Source organism: Panthera onca, chromosome B3 (assembly GCF_046562875.1).
Source record: "Panthera onca isolate mPanOnc1 chromosome B3, mPanOnc1 haplotype 2, whole genome shotgun sequence".
Lineage (NCBI taxonomy): Eukaryota > Metazoa > Chordata > Mammalia > Carnivora > Felidae > Panthera > Panthera onca.
In genome coordinates this window covers 79,279,925-79,291,980 of record NC_138344.1, presented here as the reverse complement: position 1 = coordinate 79,291,980, position 12,056 = coordinate 79,279,925, and the positions used below count along the sequence as shown (strand labels likewise).

Below are 12,056 nucleotides of genomic sequence, written 5' to 3'. Positions count from 1 at the left end.
CTGGCTACTCACGTTGCTACCTCAGTTTTGCTTGACAAAGTGGTGTGTGTGATTTTTTTATTGTTTCCTAAGGATGTTTGTACATGCAGTAAGTCAAATTGCAGCATTCAATAACTCCTATGTTCCTGTTCAAAACAAATTACAGTGCACACAAGTTTATTTTTTTCTCTGGTCTCACTTGAAATCAGATAGCTATTATAAATGATACAAAACAAATGTTTTATTTTAGAAAATTACAGAAAATAGAATCACCTTTTACAATGCTACAGAAATATGTGGCTATTGGGAAACCCTAAATCAAAACTCCTATGAATTAATATCCAAACATACTGAGGGGAAGTAAGACTGATTTTGTTAAATCATCTTTTCTAATTTTTAATGCTAAGGTGGATGTTTGTTGTAGATTAAGCATGACTACAGAAATGTAGAAAAGGTCATGACCATATATTCCTGCCACTGGATAGCAAAGACAATTGTTAAATGGCTGTTGCAGTTTATTTATTTTTTTAATAAAAGGTAATTAAGTCCTGAATGACATTCTTAGAGCTTATAAAATACACCACTGGTAGTCTTATGAATACGCACTTCAGAATTTATTTAAGAGCGCCTGGGTGGCTCTGTTGGTTAAGCGTCTGACTCTTGATTTTGGCTCAGGTCATGATCTCACAGTTCGTGAGATGGAGCCCCATGTTGGGCTCTGTGCTATCAGCACAGAGCCTGCTTGGGATTCTTTCTCTCCCTCTCTCTCTTTACCCCTCCCCTGCTTTCTCTCTTTCTCTGTCTCAAAATAAATAAACTTTAAAGAAAAAGAATTTACTTAAATTTTCTTTATTGAATTTAATTTAGAAGCGTAATACCAATAGATGCTCTTGGTTATCAGTCCTCTCCATGCCACATAGTCTGCTGAGCTGGTCTGTGCTCTACCTCACATATTCACCAAAAACCTGCAATACAGCTGTAGCATCATTTTACAGAGGAGGAGCTGAAGATCCAAGAAGTTATATAAAGATAGAAACTTGCACAACCAGGCTTGGAATTCGGGTCTTTTTGCTTCTAAAATTCCTCTTCACCACAGTTTCTTCATTTTTTTCCCTTATGTATGTATGTATGTAAGTAAGTAAGTTATCTCTACATGAAATGTGGGGCTCAAACTCATGACACATGCCCATGACAAACTCATGATCAAAAGTCACACACTCTTCTGACTGAGCCAGCCAAGTGCCCCCACCACAGTTGCTTAATAAACATTTTCAGGTTCCTATTCTAGGTTTATGGTAATTCTTTACTGTGTGTGTGTGTGTGTGTGTGTGTGTGTGTGTGTGTGTGTGGTGTGTGTATAACTAAATTAATGCATACCTCTTGTTTTACAGATACGAGAACTGAGGCCACGTGAGGTTTTCTCAATATAACACAACTACATGTCAACAAAGCTGGGCCTAACTTCTGAATTTACAGAGGCCCCATACAATGTTCTCTTACAGTTTTTCCAACTATAGACATCAAGCAACTGAAGACCAGAAAATTGGGAGCTTGAGCTGGGGACCAAGCCTTTCATGGAATGGCCAAAGAGAGAGATGGGAGATGTAAAATTCTCAGAGAAAAGCAGAACAACTAAGACAGACTGAGAATGAGGTATGGGCATAAATGTATCTGATGGTTTAGACTCTGTAATAATGATGCAAAAAGTAGAGGAGCAACTCAGTCTGGAAATAGGAGGACAAAAAAGAATGTTCATCCTTGGCAGACAAGAAGGACCATTGTGTTTATCTGTGTATTTTCAAGACTTGCCATAAGTATCATCTCTCCCTTGAAACCGATAAAAACCTCCATTCCCACAGATGGAGATGAACATTCCTGCATTTTGGTCTTTTCTCAGTCTTGTATCTTCTGTAACCACAGTGCAGCTGGTATTGCTATGTCCTTGCACATTTACCTCCCGGTCTCCCTCTGTTTGTCTGTAAGTTCACAGGACAAGGACTATGTCCTACTCATCTTTGCACTGTCCCTAGTGCAAGGGTTGACACTTAGACCTAGAAGGAAGCAGAACAGCCAGAATAGAGAGAGAAAGATGTGCATAGGGGAGAGAGACCATGTGCATTTAAAAGGAAGGAAACAGTAGCTTCAGATCAGTTTCATTCTCCAGTGAGGCTCATCTGTATCACAATTCCTGTCTTGGGAGTCTTGAAAGTTCTTCTCTAATCTTATTATTCTTTTCTTTATTAACACCCTACTATGACCAACTGTTGTTCCTTTTTTATTTTCTTTTTTAGTGACCTTGACTGGATCTCTCTGTTATTTGAGACCAAAGGGCCTTAGCTAGAATAAAGAGCCTTTGACAGGTGACCACTTACTCTGAAAATGTTCTTAATTATTGGTCTCTGAACACTCCATAAGGCAGGACCCTTCACTTAGGAACCTGATAGGCATTTGAAAATTTTTGAAAGCTTGTAGTGATATTACCATTTGAAGAGGCATTTATTATTATATTTATCTGGAATTAGTAATATGTTATCTCACTTGCATTATATAGTCCCTTGGTGGTAGCTAGCCTTGTGAGAGGAGCTGGCAAAACAGTGCCTACTTGACCTGGTATGATTTTGATTATTTTGTTAATTAAAATACTTCAGTTTTTAGAGTCTATAAAAGCAGGATGAGATACTGCACTTAAAGGTTAAAAAATTCCAGTTCTGGACACTAAGTTCTTGCTTTGCTAGAATGAACCACTCACTTAGAGTGTAGAAGTTCTGCTTGCGTAGACAGGATGATCCCAAAGTCTGGTCTGGAGGCATGACCTTTTACTACAAAGGATTGATATGAACTGGGGTCTGGAATTAGACTAAAATATTTTTAGTCAAAGGGGAATTTTTCTGGGACCTTGCAGAAATCACGTCCTGCTTCAAAAGTATTATAATTGCAGATATGTTTTAGAGTGTTTGGAATAAATGATTGATAAAACACTTCTAAATACCAAGAAACAATAAATGCACAGTATGTATCAGTAGGAAGCCTACCATATAACTGAAGCAGCTAGAAATAACATGGAAAGATGGGGCGAGAAAGAAGACAGAAAGAGAAGGAAGAAGACCTGGAGAGAGATAAACAAATAAGAGAAGCCAAGATAAATGGGCAGATAGATCCTCTATTTCATGAAGAGATTCCTGTCCCAATACCAGGTCACATGTAACTTAATTGTACTTGATATAACTTAGTTGTACTTCATTTTGATGAGCCCATTATCTTATTAAGATAAGAGTATTTTAGTTGAACTCGGTTTAACTGGATTTCTCATCTTTGCACCTCCCCCATGCCTTGATACATGCATTCATTTTCTCAGTGTTTGAAGAGAACCTACTGTTTGTACAAAAGTAGCATATTCTTTGTAAAAGTGTGAAGATAAACCAGGAATTGAATTCTACCTACTACGACTTGATACAACCAAGAGAATACTAAGGAGTGTATTTATACCTTTATGTTTTTGTTGTTGTTGTTGTTGTTGCTATTGTTGTTGTTGTTGCTGTTGCTGGTTAAAGAAGCATTTATAGAGAGCCCATGTTCTCTGAGGATTTATAGAAGAGCAATGAGAAGACATAATTCCCAACCTGGAAAACTTTGAGTCCAATTCACAGTCTAGTAAACTTTGGAGGGTTCTGCTTTGGGCTAGAAATATCTCTGCCTTTGAATAAAAGTATTTAGGTTGTAGATTGCCTGGAGTTGGTAATTTCTACTCCTGGTGTCAGTATTCCATGTGGTCCCTTCTTATTATTATATTGTTAGATTTCTTCTTCATTACACTTACAAAAGAATTCATTATAATATTAATTCTTTTTTCGTTGTTGCTGGTGTTTTTTTAGGTAGGCTCCAAGTCCAATGTGGGGCTTGAACTCACAACCCTGAGATTTAGAGTCACATGTTCTTCCAACTGAGCCAACCAGTTGCCCCCCCCCCCCACCTGAATTCGTTTTTTAAAAGATTTTCTTTTAAAGTTTATTTATTTATTTTGGGAGAGAGAGAGCGCACATGCAAGTGAGGGAGGGCAGAGAGAGAGGGAGAGAGAGAATTCCAAGGAGGCTCTGTGTTGTCAGCACAGCCCAATGTGAGGCTTGATCTCATGAACTGGGGGATCTTGACCTGAGCCAAAATCAGGAGTAGGATGCTTAAAGGACTGAGCCCCCAGCCCTCCACCCTTGATCTATTTTTAAAGGTTTTTCCCAACCTGAATTCTTAACCCTGAGGTTCTGTTTTGTTTGTGTACAAACCAGATTTACTTGCCACTTTCATTAGCTTGGGCTGCTATAACAAAAACACCATAGACTGGGTTGCTTAAACAGTGGACATTTATTTCTCATTGTCCTAAAGGCTGGGAAGTCAAAGATCAAGATGCTAGTAAGTTTTGTTCCTGGTGAGAGTCCTCTTACTTGTGTGTAGACAGTCACCTTCTTACTTATCCTCACACTATGGAGAGAGAGCTCTGATCTCTTCACCCCCTATACAGACACAGGAGCACCACTACCATGACTTCCTCCAAACCTGATTACTTCCCAAAAAGCCCAGCTCCAAATACCATCACCCTTGGAATTAAGGCTTCAACACATAAATTTTGGGGGGACATAAGCATTCAGTCCATAGCACTTACACAGAGTCACCTTTAAAAAGGGTGTTGGTTTAAGATGAACCAAATGCCTGATTTCTAGGTAAAATTCTAGCTAAAATATGAGATGCAAACATGTTCTTTTGCCCAACTGAGATAAATATACTTGAATCCTCTTTCAGAAATCTAGTCAAATGGAGAGTTCTAACCCTGGCCAAGTTTTCTAAAACATTCAAAACACTCCATTGACCTGTATCTTTGTACATTGTTAGCAGCTGAGAACATAATGTCGTAGAAGTTTACAAAATGTTTTGAAATAGTTCTAGAGACCTGGTTATGCTTAAAGAGTTCAGTTAAATATTCAGTCTTACCATATTTATTGACTTCCTACTATGCATTTTGTAGGCACTGTGCTAGATTAGTGATGACTCAGCCCTTAAGGAGATTTTAATCCATCAGGAATAGAACTCAGGGCTTCTGACAATCATATGAATATTGCTTAATTGTCAGAGAGAGGGTGCATCACAGATCCTAAATTCGCATATTGATTTGTTTTGGAGACTCATTTAAGTCCTTGGCTTTCTTATTTAAAAAAAAATGTTTTTAATGTTTATTTTTGAGAGGGAGAGTGTGCACGAGCAAGAGAGGGGGCAGACAGAGGATCCAGAGAAGGCTCTGAGGTGACAGCAGAGAACCCAATTCAGGGCTCACACTCAATGAACTGCAAGATCATGACCTGAGCTGAAGTTAGCCACTTAACTGACTGAGCCACCCAGGTGTCCCATTGACTTTCTTATTTTTTATAGGAGTCAGAGTCTCATTGAAAAGAGTATCTGTGAGCATCCAATTTCAAAACTGCACATGACAATGCTGTGAAAATTTTACAGTACCAATTTGTAATTCATTCTTAGTGTTCCCAGTACTATTTGATTTTTAGCTCTTGGAAGGAAGTCATAAAAGCTTGTAACCTCACAACATGGAAGAACATGGTTGGTGTTAAGTACCAAGCTGTTAGATTAATTAACTAGTATTTACTGGGGACAGGGAAGTACCAAGGGTATGGTTTCAGGAAGGTATTGAGTCAATTGTTCTGAAAAAAAGTTGACCATATATAGCCAGTGTATCCACCTGACTTGTAAATGACTGAAAATAGCACTGCCTATGAAAGCACATACCTATGAAGGTATAGTACCAAGCAGAGTTCCAATAAGGTTTTCAAGAAAAATTAGGTAACAAATGACAGATAAATGAGCAGAATTATATGAAGTTTAATAAGGAGTTCTTGCATTTTATGCCTTTGGATTTTAGACCTATTCAAATTGAACTTCCACTATTGAAAGAAAGCTCGGTCTCCTCAAAGATGCTGTGGGACCTCGGTAATCCTTTCTCTATTTACATGTAACTTCTGTGGCCCACTTTTCAGGCCATGAGCTCTTGCACAAAGCTGTGCCTGCTTCTGCAGCAGCTCCAGGGAAAACTCAGAAAGAATGCACAAACTTGGCATCATCACTGGTTCTTCCATAGGATTTCAAGTCCTGTTGTGTTCTTTCCTCTTAAAATTTCTGACATGAGCCTCAGAGTGACAATCTAGAGAGAGTTAAATCACTTAACTCTCTCCTTTTGATAAAAAAGAAAAAGAGATTCCAAATATATAGAACGTTAATATCTGTTTAAAAGGCATGGGTTTATAATAAATAAGCCCTAATATCCAACAGGTGGCACCCAGGGTGCAACACACAATCTGCCAATTACTTGAAAGAACACTCTGAAAGAACATCTTTAGAAAAGATGGAGAGGCTAAAAACAATAAATAAATAACTAAAAAGTTCTCGATCAGGGATAGTGCTGGATATTTTTCCACTTGTCCTTCCAGATTCACTCTGGTGTGGCTTGCTCCAGGAGGCTGAGCTGTGTGCATTGCTTTGCCTGGGCATCCATCCTGCGGTCTGGGTTCGCCTGGCTTCTGCCAAGTGAAAGAAAGCAGCAGAAGGAAGGAAGGAAGGAGAAGTGAAGTCTTAGAATGGACTTCCTGGGTCCACTTTGTTTGTTTTAATTTAATTTAATTTTTTCAATGTTTATTCTTGAGAGAGACAGAGAGTGTCCCTGCCAGGGAGGGACAGAGACAGAGGGAGACACAGAATCTGAAGCAGGCTCCAGGCTCCGAGCTGTCAGCACAGAGTCTGATGCAGGGCTTCTACTCACGAACTGTGAGACCATGACCTGAGCTGAAGTTAGACAAGGCCTTTACCAACTGAGCCATCCAGGCGCCCCTTTGGGTCTGCTTTCTAAACATACACTGCATGCTGCTAAATCCTCCACCAAAGGCCACTGTTTCCATCAGGCAGCCTTCCCCATGCAATCCCCTAAGTAGAATTTAGGGAGTGACTCCTTCCCTTTTCCTCTAGAGGCAGGGATAGTAACAGCTCCCCTTGTTGCAGCCCCCAGGGTGCCACACTATCTTTTTGGTGTCCCTTTTCATGACAGATACAGAACAACTTAAGCAAAAACATAGAGCTCAGGTATGAGGTTAGGAACTTCTGTCTGCTTTGGTGCCTAGAGGAGTACCTGGCCAACAGTAAGCACTCGATACATATTTGTTGACAAAATTGTTATACATATATAAGTTTTAATGAAACTTATCATTGGTAATCACAATGCTTGTGATTTGCCAATGTAGATATTAAAAATACATTCCTACATGCATACATAAAAGCTTCAAACACATCCATGTACTTAATTGTACTTAATTGTGCATATATACAAATATGTGAATGAAAAGATGTTAATGAATGAGAGTGACAGTGGTGGTGTCCTGATGGAAATTACTGTAGAAAGATGTTCACTACTTAAGATATAATTCAACCTTGTTAACAGGAGATAGCTCATACCTTCCCTTTCAATTCCCCCCGAGTAAACGTGCTCACTTGTGGGTCCCTATGAAAGAAATATTTATCTAGCCCCAACTGGTCATCTGCTCCTCTCTGGAAGCTGGGAGTATAATGGTGACTATGCTAGATTCCACCTGTCCCCATGTAGAAATGTGATGGCATAGAGGTGGGGTACAAGAGTACTGAGTTTTATGGGAGTCCATGAAAGGATTACCTAATCCTTGACTTAAGACTGCCTAAGGGCAGAGCTGAGAGATAAGGTGTTGGCCGAGTAATGGAAGAGGCTGAGAAGAGAAGGGGGCTCCAGGCACAGGGGACAAGAGCTTGCACAAAAGTGTGGAGAGCAAAAGCCTGGCTCACTCAGGCAACTGAAAGAAGTTCATTATGGTTGGAAAACAGTTTGAAAATGAGAATATTGAGAAATGAGGATGGAAGAGTAAGAAGTCAGACCATGCAAGGTTTTATATAGATTTAAGAGAGTTGAGATTTCAAGCCAGTTAAATGCTCATTGAGAGAGAACAAAAGGTAATTATTCTTCCCCTCTTCTCCAAAATATAAGTACACATACACACTTTATATCTCCTAATTGGGAGGAAGTTAAGGATTCCAGATGTTACTGTAAAGCAATGGTTGTCTAATTGATATTAACCCATATTTGTTGAAATGCTTAAATAACTATGATTAAGCAGCTAGCAGTTATTGTGTGCTTACTAGATTACAGGCACTGTTCTCAGGACTTTTTAGGTATGATTTTCTTTAACACTCACAATAACCTGATAGATAACTCTATCAGATAGCTACTATTTTTATCTGAAGTTTACCAATAAAGAAGAGGTGCAGGAAAGTTAAATGCCTTACTCAAAATCATACAGATAGTAAGTGGTAAAGATTTTTAAAAAATGGGGGGAGTAGTGGTTTTTCCTCATCTCCAGTAGAAGGTAGGTTAAGAAAAATACTTGGGAACTGCACTGATATTGAATATAAATAATTGGGACTAGGGTGATAAGCTTGCTTTAAGAAGCAACAGATTGGTCCCATACCTTATATCATAGCACAGAGAACAAATTTAGTGAATAATACATTAAGTGTTGAAACTGATGTAAGCACAAACACAGCAATAGATTGCTTTTCCTTTTTTTTCTTTTTTTTTAATATGGAATGCTTCACGAATTTTCATGTCATCCTTGTGCAGGGGCATGCTAATCTCCATATCGTTCCAATTTTAGTATTAGTATATGTGCTGCCGAAGTGAGCACTTAAATTGCTTTTCTAAGGGGGAAATTTGAACAGAACTTTTTTGAAAGTCAGGGGAGCCATGGTAACTAAGAAATGAAATTTGAATCCAACGGGTCATGAACCAGTATGTCAAGGCAATGCCTGGTGCCTCCATTTTCCTAATTTTAAAATAAAGTGGCATTTTATATTACTATATTGGAGCATTGAAGAATTATGCATCATACAGCCATTTGAAATTAGTCTATGCTGTAATTATAAATGAGAAAAGACAAAACATTATTTGAATCAAATAACTTCAAAGTCTTTAGTGTTATTAGAAGCTTACCATTAATCTTTAAGAAAAATAAGTCTTTGGTTGTTTGATACCAGCAGATGGCACCCTAACAAAATAATTTGTGTGCCATAGGTGAACTTGTACAGCCCTCTGTACATTCAAATGCAAGGCGAGCTCACTGTATTTGGATATGTAGGGTAGAAAAGAGAAAAACCAAAGACAAGACTTGCTCTTTTTGAGTCAGACAATTTTTACTTGGTGAGGAAAAAGCAGCAAGAAAATTTTCCTTATTAGTCTTTATTTTGTGAATACCTAGCTAGCTTGAATCATTATTATAAGAGAGTGCTCTATAAATCTCCATAAACCTCCAGCTATAAAAGGTAACATGATTACATTGAAGGGAATAAAATGGACTGATCCATACCGCTTCCCAGCTTAAAAAAAAAAAAAAAAAAAAGAAGGGAATTTGGTGAAACAAATATTCTTTTTGATTGTTTCAACTGACAGAGAAGACACTGGAGTTAGTTTTTGTTTTGTTTTGTTTTGTCTTTTAGAGTTTAATTGAGAAGAACTTAAACATGAAGTCTGCATCAAAGATACTTGCCACAATGACCATTTCAATTTCAGACCTATTCAAGTTGAATTATTCCAATTAGGCAATTGGTGTTTGAATGTCCCCCCTTGCTATTTATGTGTTAACTATTATTTTTTTAAGTTTATTTATTTCGTTTGAGAGAGAGATGGAGGGAGAGATCTCATGGGAGCAGGAGAGGGACACAGAGAGAGGGAGAGAGAGAATTCCAAGCAGGCTCTGTGCGGTTAGCACAGGGCCCTTCATGGGACTTGATCCCATGAACCATGAAATCATAACCTGAGCTGATACCAAGAATCGGTTACTCAATCGACTGAGCCACGCAGGAGCCCTATGTTAACTGTTATTTTTAAAGTAAATACAGGATATTTTGTTAAGAGGATGATATGTGCATCTATAAAGAATGAGTATGTTCCCATTTTAGAAGATGTCAGGGTTACCACTTTTTCTTTCTTCATCCTTTTGCTTAGTTCTATTTGATTTACAGAAACAGCCAGATCTGCAGTTTGCCCATCATTTTCTGGTCTCTGAAAAGGGTAACAACCCAAGTTTTTGGCCTTTTCTTCAAGCCCTCTCACCTGCCTCTGTCTCCTAACAAATAATTCTTATCTTCTCCAAATATATGAGTTTATAATTACTCTGAAAGGAACTATAATCAAAGAGTCACACTTGAGTATAAAAATTACCCAGGATCCAAGACCAGCCCTCTCTCTAAGATGGAAACTTTAGGTGTAAAAAGCAGTAACAGGAGGTACCAGGAACTGTATTCAGCACCAATCTACTTTCTTTGTACACTTACTGCTGGGTCTTAAGAAAAAGACTGAAATCAAATATATAATTCCATCCTCTTGAAGACCTTGAGTGAAAAGAGGGAAAGGCTAAGCAGCACGACTATTTTAGGGATAGGGTGTCTGGGAAGAAATCAAGGTGATTTGCTTGCTGAGAAACAGAATGGTTCCTGGAGGCACACCCTTTTACCTAAAAAAAGCAGCTGACTTCCAGCCAAAGCCTTGGAAACAAGTGAGGCCGGTGCTTGAAAGGTGAACCACACCTGACAAAGCTGGAGCTTGGTGGATTCACAACCTGCCCTGAGAAGACCATCCAGTTGCAAGGAACAGTGGTTAATAATTATTGAGCACAAACTAGCACTTGAGGACTCTGGCAAGCATTTATAGAAATTAATTAAATGCTTACACCAACCATATCATCGTGTTGCTATTGTACAGTATATACATTTTAAAGCTGAGAAACTTGAAGCATTCATAGCTTTATCCAAATTTACCCTGGGTGGTCTGGGTCCACTTTTAACTACTAATCCACATCACCTCTCTAGTAATTTTCTATGAACTTTTTGTGAACATTTCACCACTGTCTAAATAAAGATGGAAAAAAAAAAAAAACACAACAACCAACAACTGAGGTTTCATACAGCCAAAAGAGAAGGGTTTTTGTTTGTTTTACTTAAGTTTGTAGCGGTGGAACTTTCTGGGTTGATAACAAAGCTCAACACTGCCATGTTATTTCACTCACCATCTGGAAATGTGCCTCAGCTTGTCCTTCCCTCAGAGCGCCTGGTCAGCCCAGAAGATCTATCAGTGTCTGCAGAAGGGGAAAGTTCCCACTCTTCAAGAGTTGTGTCAGGGAAAGAGTGATTCAGAAGATACTGGGAGGCACATAGAGAAATGCAAAAACAGGTAGAATTGAGTAGAGGAAACTAGTGCTTTAAACAAACGCAGAAAAAAAATCCTGGAATCCATCTAGGAGTCACTGTGAAGCGGTGGTCAGTCTAGGAGCACATTGTGATGGTTCAAGTCAGTGAAGAGGGCTGGCCTCAAATTTTCTCTCTCCACCCAGAGAGACCTTTTTCTGGGTATCAGGGTGGTACAATCAGTTTGGAGTCTTCCACCCACCTGACCACTATTCTCGCATTGTAAGGTTGAGAACCGTGTCTGGAGAGACAGCTTAGCCAAATATCAAGTCACTGGCGTCACTGGGAGTCTGTTTCTTCTACCAGGTAACACTTAATGCTGTCAGTTCTGCCAGCTAACTCCTCCATCAAGAGTAGTCTATGCTTTTATTTTCTTCTTGGGATTCCAAAACGGGGATGGTTCCCGGGTCTTCTCCTTAGCGATTCTCTTTTCACAACTCACTTCCCATCAGCCCAATTTGTTTTCCCACTTTATCCTAAAGAACTCCAAGGAGGGAAGCTAATAAAACCTGTTTAAGGCAGAAGTTGGGCAACTGCAGTCATTAGCGTCTCTGAAGTTTTCCCCCCTTCTGTGTATTATCACCACCAAGGCTAGGCTGATGTTTAGCAAAGAGCACCTGTCAAAACAAAAGAAGAGTTTCACACCTCACAATTTTAAGCCCCAGGTAAGAAACTCAGCCTGGTGGATCCGCAAAGAGGAAGACGAGAAACCTGAAACTCTAAGGCTTGGAGAAGAGTTAAATGAGTTTCCTCTGGGTACCAACAGGCTT

The 12,056-nt window shown here is 39.0% G+C and overlaps 1 non-coding gene across 1 annotated transcript; it reads right to left on the bottom strand.

Moving 5' to 3' along the window:
* Positions 1-8,623: 8,623 nt before the first annotated feature.
* On the bottom strand, positions 8,624-8,732 carry LOC132670520 (U6 spliceosomal RNA). The gene has a single exon (XR_009606756.2). It is a non-coding gene; the product is annotated as a U6 spliceosomal RNA (small nuclear RNA).
* Between the last annotated feature and the right edge of the window lie 3,324 nt (positions 8,733-12,056).